A 12,405-nucleotide genomic window follows, 5' to 3' on the forward strand; every position below is an offset into this window, starting at 1 on the left:
TTCTTGGACTTTTTATTTACATAGAGCATTTGGTTACACACTGTCATAACAAATTTTTATCTAGAACATGTTGACATGGTTTGATTTTTGGGTTTTTTTTTTTTTGATATTTAAAAAAAATAAACCCTGGGAACTGTGGGACTTTTATAACTGTCTTTACTAGGGCACCGGGCTTTTTTTTCCTGCCTCCTTTCTGACCTATGAGGCTTCAGTGTACTTCATTTATTAATTCCTTAACTGTTGATTCATTTTTTCATTCTACAATTGCTATATCTCCACTCTGTGTTAGGCACCCTGTTTGGTCCTGGGAGTTCAGTATGGAAAAAATATAGCCAGCTCTGACTTGGAACTGACAGTCTTGGGGAAGACAGATAGGAAATGAATACTCAGATAATGAACTAATTGCAATGATGATGAATATTGCAAAAGAGAGGCCTCATCTGCTTCCAGTATGACTCAGGTGGTTATTGGTAGGGCTGAGTTCCTCACAGGCTGTTGGACTGAGGCCTCGGCTCCTCGTAAACTATTGGCCCAAGGCCTTTCTTAGTTCGTTGCCACACGAGTCTCTCCAAAAGGAGCTTGCAACATGTCAGTTGGCTTCATTAGCGAGAACAAGTGAGAGAGGAGGAGAGAATGTGCAGGCAAGACAGAAGTTAGTCACTTACAACCTAATGTTGGAAGTGCTATTCCATCACTTTTGCTCTACTTTATTCACTAGCAGCAAGTCACAAGGTCTAGCCCACTCACCAGGGAAGGGGACCACCAAGGCCATGGACACCAGGAGGTAAGGATCACTGCGGGTCATCTGAAAAGTCAGCCCGCCACACTGGCAGAAGAAACATATGAAAGTCTTGAGGCTGGAAGCAAAGCTCCTTCAAGTTGCTGAGATAAGGCTTTTGAGGCCGTAGAGAGGAAGGGTAGAAGGATGAGATGTGGCTGGAGAATAAGCAAGAGCCCTATCATGGAGGGTTCTATAAGTCTATTATGGATACACTTAAGATCAATGTGGGTTGTTCCAGTGTGATTGTGCAGTTTTTGTCTTGCACAAAGGCACCAGCAAAGGAAGTGGATGGGGAATGAGATCCAAATGCATATCTTCACCTCATTCTGGAACTTTCCAGGTGGAGTCCCTTTTTGTAATTCACAAAGCAGCAGTCTTGAATGGGTACCCTTTAATGGTTTTTAAGCAGGCGCATTGTTAAAGCTTACCAAGAGGGTTTTTTTTAATTCAAAATATTCAAGTAAGAGAACAAAAAGACAAGCTACAGGCTGGGGGAAAATATTTGCAAGGCATGTATCCGATAGAGGACTTGTATGCAAAATATACAAAGAACTCTTAAAAACAACAAGAAAACAAACACTCCAGTCAAAAAATGGGCAAAAGGTATGAACAGACACCTCATCAAAAAAAAATATATACTCAGGACAAACAAGCATATGAAGAGATGCTCTATGTTATTTATCATTAGGGAATGGAAGTTAAAAAAGCAATGAGATACCACTACACACTTATTAGAATGGCTAAACTGACAATACCAAACGCTGATGAGGATTCAGAACAACAGGAACTCTTATTCATTGCAGAGTCAAAATGATGCAGCCACTTTAGAAGACAGTTTGAAATTTCTTACTTTAATTTTCTTACAGTTAATATGAAAATGTAATAGTCAGATAGCCAACACAGTCTTGGAGAGAAAAACAGTTAGAGGGCTAACACATTCTGATTTCAAACTTACTACAGAGCTACAGAAATCAAGGCTGTTTAGTACTGGTATAAGAATAGACATTTATATCAATGGAATAGAATTGAGTCCAGAAATAAACCCATACATTTATGGCCAACTGATTTTCGACAAGTGTGCCAGGACAATTCAATGGGGAAAGAATAGTCTTCTCAACGAACAGTGCTGGGACAACTGGATATTCCCATGTAAAAGAATGAAGTTGGATTCCTACCTTACACTGTATATAAGCTTTAACTGAAATGGGCCATAAACCTAAATGCAAGGACTAAAACTAGAAAACTCTAAAATATAGGTGTTAACCTTCATGATCTTGGGTTAGGCAATGGTTTCTTAAATATGAATGACGCCAAAAACATAGGCAACCAAAGAAAAAATTGATAGATTGGACTTCATCAAAATTAGTAACTTTTGTGCTTCAAAGAAAACTATCAAGAAAATGGGGTGATGATTGTATAGCAACTCTGTGAATATACTAAAACAAATGGAATTGTACATTTTAATGATTAATTTATGGCATGTGAATTACATATCAATAAAGCTGTTATAAAGAAAAAAGTGAAAACAGTTCACAGAATGGGAGGAAATATTTGCAAATCCTATATGTAATAAAGGTCTTGTATTCAGAATACATAATGAATTCTTACAGTTTGACAATAAAAACTAAATAATCCAATTTAAGAATTGGCAAAAGCTTTGAATAGACATTACTCCAAAGAAGATATACAAACGGCTAAAAGCACATGAAAAAACACTCAACTTTATTAGTCATTAGGGAAATGCAAATCAAACCCACAGTGAAATCCCACTTCACACCCACTAGGATGGCTATGAGCAAAAAGTTAAAGAGCAAGTGTTGATAAGAATGTGGAGAAATCAGAACCTTCACAACATTCCTGATGAAAATGTAAAATGATGCAGCCACTTTAGAAAACTGCTTATCCGTTCTTCAAAAAGTTAAGCATATACCATATGACTTAGCAATTCCATTCTTAGATATATACCCAAGAGAATTGAAAACATATGTTTACACAAAAACTTGTACACAAATGTTCAAAGAAGCATCATTCATAATAGCCAAAAAAGTGGAACAAACCAAATGACCAACAATTGATGAATGAATAAACAAAAATGTGGTATATCCATGCAATGGAATATTACACAACCATAAAAAAGGAATGATGTACTAATTCATGGCACAAGGTGAATGAAGCCTGAAAACATCATGCTAAGTGAAAGAAGCCAGACACAAAAGGCAACCTATTCTATGATTACAATGATATGAAATGTCCAGAACAGGGAAATCCATAAAGACAAGGTAGATTAGTGGTTGCCAGACACTAAGGGGAGGAGGGAATGGGGAGAGACTGCTAACAAGATTTCTTTTGGGGGTGATGAAAATGTCCTGGAATTAGATAGTGCTAATGGTTACACAACTTTGTCAATAGACTATCACTGAATTGTACACTTTAAGAGAGTGAATTTTATGGTGTGTGAATTATATCTCGATTAAAAACAAAACAAAACAAGGAAAGTCTGAGAAATGTCCACATGATGTCTAAATCTAATCTAGTATCCTGGATAGGATCCTGAAACAAACAAACAAAAAGGATATTATGTAGAAACTAAGGAAATCCTAATAAAGCATGGATTATAGTTAATAATAATGTATCAATATGGGTTCCTTAATGTACCATACTAATATAAGATGTTAATAATCAGAAACTGGATGTGAGGATACAGGAATTCTCTATCATATCTTTGCAATTTTTCTTTAAAACTGTTCTAAAGTAAAAAGTTGATTTAAAAAAATATTCAGCAAATACTTATGTCACACCTGATATGTGGGCATAGAGCTGGACCACATATGGTCTTTGTTCAGGTTGCCCTCGGCGCAGAAGCGGAAGAATAAGATAAACACGTGCGCAAAAAGGAGGCTAGAAGTCAGAAATCAAGAAACACTATGCAGTAGGGCTTAAAGGAGAGGGCCTCTCAGGTCAAGGGATTGGGAGATGGGCATAGAGACGGCTCTGGAAGATGTGAGGGGTCTGGATAGGCAGAGATGGGGTGGGGGTATCTGGGGATGCTTCCTGGGGTTCTCACAGGGTTCAGACCTGAAAATCGGGTGGTGATGGGGCCTTGTGCAGTTGAGCTGGGCTGTGGGGATTGCTAGGGGAGCAATGAGGACTTCCTCACGTGGGAAAGATGGTATCTTATTTCTTAACCTTTTCCAGGGGCTGCAAAACCCTTTCTATTCCGCCTTTGTTCAGGCTACAGGGTCCTATACCATTTGAATCATCATCCTCTTCTAGGATTCAGCCTGTCCAACCATGTCCGCGTTTCCATCTTTACCTCTGTTTTTTTTTTGTTTGTTTTTTTTTTTTTGCGGTACGCGGGCCTCTCACCGTTGTGGCCTCTCCCGTTGCGGAGCACAGGCTCCAGACGTGCAGGATCAGCAGCCATGGCTCACGGGCCCAGCTGCTCCGCGGCATGTGGGATCTTCCCGGACCGGGGCACGAACCCGTGTCCCCCTGCATCGGCAGGCGGACTCCCAACCACTGTGCCACCAGGGAAGCCCTTTACCTCTGTTTTGAGCTTCAGTTCCATCATAGATACAAATCACCCTACTTAGAACTTGGCATATGGCATTTTGATCTCCAGCTAACTTTTTTTTTTGGCTGCACTGCGTGGCTTGTGGGATCTCAGTTCTCTGACCAAGGACTGAAGCTGGGCCACGGCAGTGAAAGTCTGGAATCCTAACCACAAGGCCACCAGGGAACTCTAGCTAATTTTCATACCAAGAAAGAAAAATAAATGTGCCTCCTCCAAGCCCATTGCCACTGAGCTCTCCTCCCTCTGAACAAGTTTCAGTTTCCAGAAAGCAAGCAGTTTCAGGGGACTGAGAGCACAGGGTGAACTGTGCTCTTGTTTTTGCAGGACGTCTCCAGAGCAGTCTGTGTCTGACAGTGGGTTCATAAAGTTGTTCTCTGCCTCTGAGTTTCTCTCTGTGAGGTGGTGCCCAAGGTGATCTAGGCGAGCCATGCTAAGGGGCTTGGTGTCCTGCACCACTTGCTTTGCACCTTGGCCTCCCTTGTCCTCCTTATGCAGAATGATTTGTTCTCATTTCCTTCTCCTGTGTCTCCAGAGGCCTAAGCAGAGCAAAAGGGGAATGCGCTGGGGCCGAAGAGCTCAGGTCACACTGAAACCTGGCACAAAAATAGCCACCCACGCCTAGGACCTTTGCGGGGGACACTTGTCCTCCATCAGCTGGCCAGTGTCAGAACATTGGAGCTATTTAGAATCAAAGTCTTAAGTCTATTGGTGGTTGCCCCATATCAACCTGTATTTCTTCTGGAAATAATTTTTAATGATATCATCTGCCTAATTTACATAAGTAATCCTTGTTCAGTGTAAAAAGAAACCTTAGAGAACACAAAGAGAAAAATAAATGCCCATAATCTCATCACTCAGGATAACTCATTGTTAATAGTTAGGTGAATCTCCTTTCAGTCATTTGTGTGCATTTATATACAAACAAAAATGAGGTCGTGCAGTGTACCCTTGTCTGCAGCCTCCCTCCTTCAGAGAGAAATACATCGTGAACTCAGCCAGTACCCATCTAAAACATGATTTTAATTGCCCTGTGGTATTCTGTGGTATGAGTATGTCACAGTGTCCTTGCCCAGTCACCTATTGTCTTGTATACATACCTTGTCTCTCAAACTACTGCTCTTTTCCTTAGGATAAAACCCTGTGAATGATATCGCTGCATCAAAGAGCACACTCCTTCTCAAGACCTTACGATTGCTGAATTTCCTGCCCAAGGCTAGCCCCAAAGCAAGGCTACCTCCATCTGTGTATGAGAATGCTCACCCCTCACCTGGGCATTACCATTCCTTTGAATCCTTGCCAATTCTATGGTAGTGAAAAATGGAATTCTATGTTCATTCTAATTTATACTTTCTGTTAATAGTAAGGATGCGTACCTCTTCATATTGGTCATTTGTGCTTCCCCTTTTCTGATTTATCACAGAAATAATATAATGTGAAATGCATTGAGTTTCTTCAAGTAAACGCATCACCCAACTCAAGGAACTATATTATAGTAGCGCAGATAATAAAAATAACAGTACCTTGTCATAAATTCTAGATCAAGGCAGATGGTAATATATTACTCAATATAATATATATTACCACATGAAGGTTCTATTTTAAGTTCATTTCTCTTCTAGAATTGACTGCCAGGGGAAAAGCTTTTCTGTGATTACTTTCATCACAGAACAAGAATATATGACTTATCTTGGTTTCCTCTTTATCTTTTGCTTCAAGGAAGCACAGAAATAAATTTACTGCTTAATCATAAGAACTTAGAGCTTTGGTCTCTCAGATTTTTATTTTCTATCTTCACAACTTTGTGTTGCTTATACCTTTTCTTTTGTTTCTTTTTTAAATTATTTTTTTTATTTTGAAATAATGGCAGATTTACATGAAGTTGTAGGATATAATACATGTGAACCCTTTACCCAGTTTTCTCAATGGTAACACCTTGCACAGTTACAGAACAATTTCACAACCGGATATTGATATTGATCCAGTCAAGATACAAAACATTCCATTGCTATGAGGATCCCTCATGTTACACTTACAGCCACACACTTCTTTCGTGTCCCCACCGCCTCCTTAACCCCTGGCAACCACTAATCTCTCCTCCATTTCTATAATTTTTTCATTTCAAGAATGCTATATACATGTAATCATACAGTACCTAACTTTTTGGCATTGGTTTTTTTTCACTCAATGTAACTTTCTGGGAATTCATCCAGGATGTTACATGTATCAATAGTTTGTTCTTTGCAGCACTATTTACAATAGCCAAGACATGGACAGATGAATGGATAAAGAAGATGTTGTACATATATACAATGGAACATTACTTAGTCATAAAAAAATGAAATAATGCCATTTGCAGCAACATGGGTGGACCTAGAGATTATCATACTAAATGAAGTAAGTCATACAGAGGAAGACAAATATGATATCACTTATATGTGGAATCTAAAAAAATGATACAAATGAACTTATTTACAAAACAGAAACAGACTCACAGACTTAGAAAACAAATTTATGGTTATCAAAGGGGAAAGGTGGGGGGAGGGATAAATTAGGAGGTTGGGGTTAACATATATACACTACTATATATAAAATAAATAATCAACAAGGAGGGCAATTTCCTGGTGGTCCAGTGGTTAGGGCTCTGCACTTCCACTGCAGGGGGCACGGGTTCTATCCCTGGTCGGGGAACTAAGATCCCGCATGCAGTGTGGCACGGCTAGGAAAAAAAAAAACCACAAGGACCTACTGTACAGTACAGGACCTCTACTCAAGACTGTAATAACCTATATGGAAAAAGAATCTGAAAAAGAATAGATATATGTGTATGTATAACTGAATCACTTTGCTGTATACCTGAAACTAACACAACATTGTAAATCAGCTATATTCCAATATAAAATAAAACTTAAAAAAAAATAGTTTGCTCCTTTTTATTGCTGAGCTGTATTCTGTGATGTGGATGTACCGAAGCTTGTTTAATTCATCCTTCAAAGGACATATGGATTGTTTCCAGTTTGAGCTATTACAAATAAAGCTGCGATAAATATTCACGTACAAGTTTTCGTGTGAACATAAGTTTTCATTTCTCTGAGCTTATACATTTTATAGTTAATTGTACCAGGTCTTTTTCTGTGAGTGGCTAGTATATAATCATAAATAAAGACCACCTACTATTTTTGTATTGTGATTGTTATTAGCATGTTATTATCCTTCATCTTCCAACTCCCCATGGCCTGGAAAAAAGCAGATGAAACTTGAAAGAGTTACATAGTGTGTTCGCAGGTCCAGTGAAGACCGAATTCTGATATATGTTCTCAACTCCTGGCTTTGATGTGGCTCTTATGGAAATCACTGCAGCTCTTAAGACAGAGTTTATTTTTGCTTCTTCTCTCTGGAATCCTGGTAGATATGAAGCAAGTTTGATTTCTAGTTGCTTGCTTAGGAATGGCTCAGAGGTGTGGTTGGATATTCTTTCAATGTGTGTGGGCAATTAAAACAAAAGTTCTAAAACAGATGCAAGTACAGTTGGCCCCTAGATTCACTTCATCTTGATCTCACATTTGAAATTAAGATAGTCACTTCATGGCACCATGGTTTTATATAAATCTCTGCTGAAAAGAATGTTCAATTTAGAGAAAGATACAGAATGAATCCACCATGAAACCCAAGCCGTGTGTTTTTATTGAAACCACATCTGACCAGCCATAAGGTAGAAATGGAGGGTGAGAAAGCGTGTGTACCTGTTCGTTTCTGAGGTTCTAAGGTGACACGGCCAGATACAGCTGTCACTCTCTCTGCCTATATTCGTCTAATATCTGGCAATTAAATTCTATTTGTTCATTTGTTGCATTCAGCATTCTGCTCACTCTGTGCCAGGGACTGGGGTGGGGTCTGGAAACTGGGAGATTAATTAGATGCTGTTCCTATGCTCAAGGGGCTCACACTCCAGTGAGGGGGAAGGTGATGTCTAAACAGTCAGAAGGTGACGCGCTAAGTGCTTCCAAAGTGTATTCCAAAGTCTGCAGGTGGCAGTGGTGCCAGTGGCAGCCTCCAGTCACCAGGCGTGGTGGCAGCAGGGGGCTACCGGACTGGTTCGGCAGTGTGGTCTTGTCTGTGGTTATAGCTTCTTGTCCACTCTCCTTTAATTCTTGTATGTTTTCCAAGCCTTCCTGGTGATTCTACCCAATGTACTCCCAGTAAATTCTCTTTCTTCTTAAATCAGCCAGTGTTGATTGATAGACTGCTAGTTTCAGGTTATTAGGTATCCCTCCAGGACTGATTTATGAATGTAAATGCAGGACTAAGCCTCACCCAGTTGTGGAAATGATGAAATACTTCCATGTCAGTTGGTAAATAAACACTGCTCCCAGCCCCCTGAGGCCCCAGGCTCCCTGGTCCCTCCCCTGGGACCCTCTCTCTCTTCCCTACAATCCGTAATCTCAAGGTGTTACACTGGGCACAGGTGCTCTGGTACTAGAGGTGGCATTCTTTCTGATTGACAGGTGCCTCTGGTGACGCATCTAAATGTACACGGTATACATATATGTTATGTATGTAAGTATATATAAATATCAAAAATTCAGGATGAATTCGTGGCATATGGGAACTTACTGCGCATTCTGTGTGGCTACTGTGAGACCTTTCCATATAAGCACATGTAGATTTATTCCCTTTTCAAATGGCTACTTGGTATTTCATTACAGGGATTTAACTACAAATGATTTAACCAATTTGGGGAGGTTTTACAAAATAGAGATATCCTTCCCCCACATCTCAGTACCACCTACAAGGGTGTGGCCAAGACAGCAGAGTAGGAAGACCCTGAGCTCAACCAAAATGACAGCTGTTTATAGAGCAGCTATCAATGAGAACAACCTGAAGGCTGGCAGAGACATCTTCTACAACTGAAAATATAAAGGAGCCACAATGAGATGGGTAGGAGGGGTGGAGTCACAGTATAGTCAAGACCCACACCTGCAGGTAGGGGACCTGCAAACAGGAAGATGACCACAATTGCAGAGGTTCTCCCCAAGGAGTGAGGGATCCAAACCCCACACTGGGCTCTCCAGCCAGGAGGTCCTGCATTGGGAGGACGAGCCCTCAGAACGTTTGGCTTTGAATACCAGTGGGGCTTAATTTTAGGAGACCCAGAGGGCTGTGGTAAAGAGACTCCACTCTTAAAGGGCACATCCAAAATCTCACATGCTCTGGAACCCAAGGCAGAAATAGTCATTTGAAAGGAGCCTGGGTCGAATCCACCTGCTGACCTTGGAGAGCCTCCCAGAGAGGCAGGAGATAACTGGGACTCACCCTGGGGACATAAGACACTGGTGGCAGTCATTTTGGGGAGCTCATTCTATCACAAGGACACTGGTGGTGGCAAGTGCCATTTTAGAATCCTCCCTCTAGCTTATGAGCCCCAGGACCCAGACTTGCCCAGTATCAGTCCTGGGATGCCCCTAGCCAAGCAGCTAGCTGGGCTGGGACATAGCCCCACCCATCAGCAGGTCAGCTGCCCTAGGCTCCTCTAAGGGCCCCGGCTACCCTGGGACCCAGCCCTGCCCACCAATGGGCTGGTACTAGCACTGGGATGCAACCTCACCCATCAGTGGGGCGGGGGAGGGCCCCAGCCCCAGGAGCCCCTAAGCCTCAGCCCTGCCCACCAGCGGCCCGACATCAGCTCTGGGACTCCCAAGGCCCTGCAGCCAGAGATCCTGGGACCCAGTTCCATCCACTAGTGGGCCAGCAGTAGCCCCAGGCCCCCTGGCCCTGCAGCCAATTCTCGAGATTCAGCCCCACCTGCCGGTAGGCCAACATCAGCTCTAGGACCTCGAGCCCTACAACCAGAGAACCCGAGACTTTGTATGGTGACAGATGGTAACTAGACTTATCATGGTGATTATTTTGAAGTGTATAGAAATATCAAATCACTATGTTGTACACCAGGAAGTAACGTAGTGTTGTAGGTCAATTATTCTTCAAAAGTAAGAAACAAACCCATAGAAAAAGAGATCAGATTGGTGGTTACCAAAGGCGGAATGTGGAGATAGGTGGGGGTGGGCGGAGGGGGAATGGGGTGAAGGTGGTCAAAAGTTACAAACTTCCAGTTGTAAGACACATAAGTGCTAGGAATGTCATGTACGACGTGATAATATGCTACTGTGTTATGTTATAGGTGAAATTTGTTGAGAGTAACTTCTGGGTGTTCTGATCACAAGGAAAAAAACATTTGTTTTCTATTTCTTGAATTTTGTGTCTATATGAGATGATGGACGTTCCCTAAACCGTGGTAATGATTTCATGATGAATGTTAGTCAAATCGTTATGCTGTACACCTTAAACTTGTGCAGTGCTTGTACTGTACTTGTACTGTGCAATTACATACTGTAATTGTACAGTATGTCAATTATATCTCAATAAAACTGGAAGAAAAAAAAAAAAACCACCTACAAGATGGAGATTCAGGAAGTCTAGGGAGAGACCGACCATGTGAATTTTCCAAACTCTCCAGGTGGCTCTCCAGGTCTGGGGTTTATTGGCATGAGCAATGCATCAGTTGGCCCTGCAAACATGAAAGCAAAGAAAAAACCATGCAACTTCCTTTATAAAAGAAGGCCTGTCTTCTCCTTTCTAGGACACAAGATATAAAATAAACAATATAAAAACTTGTGTTTAAAGACTTCCAGTCCTTACGTTTATCGTTGCCCTGGCTTGCTACCAGATTGCAAGGAATGTCAGTCTAGAAAGGAATGTCTAGAAAGAAGATGAGGGGCAGAGCCCTCTCAGTGAGTTCCGTATATACAGGCCAAGCTTTTGCTTCCAAAGAACATTGCTGTCTCTCTTGTATTTAGAAAAAATTCAACTTTGGTTGTCTTCCAGGAACTGAGCAGTGGCCAAACATCAGTATTTCTTCAAATTCAAAAGTGAATCTTGATTTTTTTTTTCGTAAGTCGGCCTAAAGCTCAGATAATCAACTACAGTTCTTGGAAAGGATTAAACTAATTCAGTTCAGCACTTCCAGGCAATCTGGAAGCTAGGAAATTATATTTATGGGAAAAGAGGTTTATATAAATACTTTATTCAGTGACCCACATGATGGAGTTGAGAATAAGCATCTTGTGTTGGTGGATGATACCAAATTAGGTGGAGTTGCTAACATCCCAAATAGTGAGAACTAAACTCCCTGTGACCCTTTTAGATTGGCCTTGACACACTTTTAAAAAATGACCCATACCACAAATACAAGATGAAAAATGGCTCACAAGAGCTATAGTGAAAAAAAACATGAGATTTTCAAAGTTAACAACTATGTCACAAGTACAGAATTAGCAATAGAGAAACTATTGAGAAAACAGACAAACAAAAAAACATGATACTGGAATGTTAATGAGGAAAAGATAAGCAAAACTCCTGAATACTTTTCCCGCATATGGCCTGGGTCAGGCCTTAACTGGAAAATACTCCTATCCAGTTTGGATCTTCATAATTTGGAAGTCTATCTAAAAAAAAAAAAATGCGCCTGAAAAATGTGGGTGACTTATGAGATGGGGGGGAAAAAATCTCTGAGAGAAAAATTAAGCTAATTGGAATTATTTAAATTGCAGAAAGAAAACTCAGAAACAACTTTAGAACTGTCTTCAAATATTCATGGTGTGATTATGGAGTGCTGAATATCTTTTTCTCTTTTCTACAGAAGACACAACTGGAAATCAAGAGATAAACATGCAGTAATTTGGATTGACTTAGATCTGAGGACATGTGTGCTTGAAGTAGATTAGTGTACAGGGCAGCTGTGTATAACACCTAGAATGTACAGACCATGGACTCTGGAGCCAGCCTGCTTAATATCTATGAGCCTGACTTACCCGCATCCTGTCTCAGTTTGCCCATCTAAGAAGTGGGGGGTCAATACTGTCTGCCTCATAAGGTTGTGGGGAAGATACTATGAGATGACGTAGGCAAGCCCCGAAAGGATGTGATTACTGGCTGATCACTAAGGATGGTAAAACTTCTAGAATGGACTCCTGGAGGGGATCCTTGAATCTTTTCC

The sequence above is a fragment of the Monodon monoceros genome, unplaced genomic scaffold, assembly GCF_005190385.1.
Source record: "Monodon monoceros isolate NGI ecotype Baffin Bay Population unplaced genomic scaffold, NGI_Narwhal_1 Super_Scaffold_21, whole genome shotgun sequence".
In the NCBI taxonomy this organism is placed as follows: Eukaryota; Metazoa; Chordata; class Mammalia; order Artiodactyla; family Monodontidae; genus Monodon; species Monodon monoceros.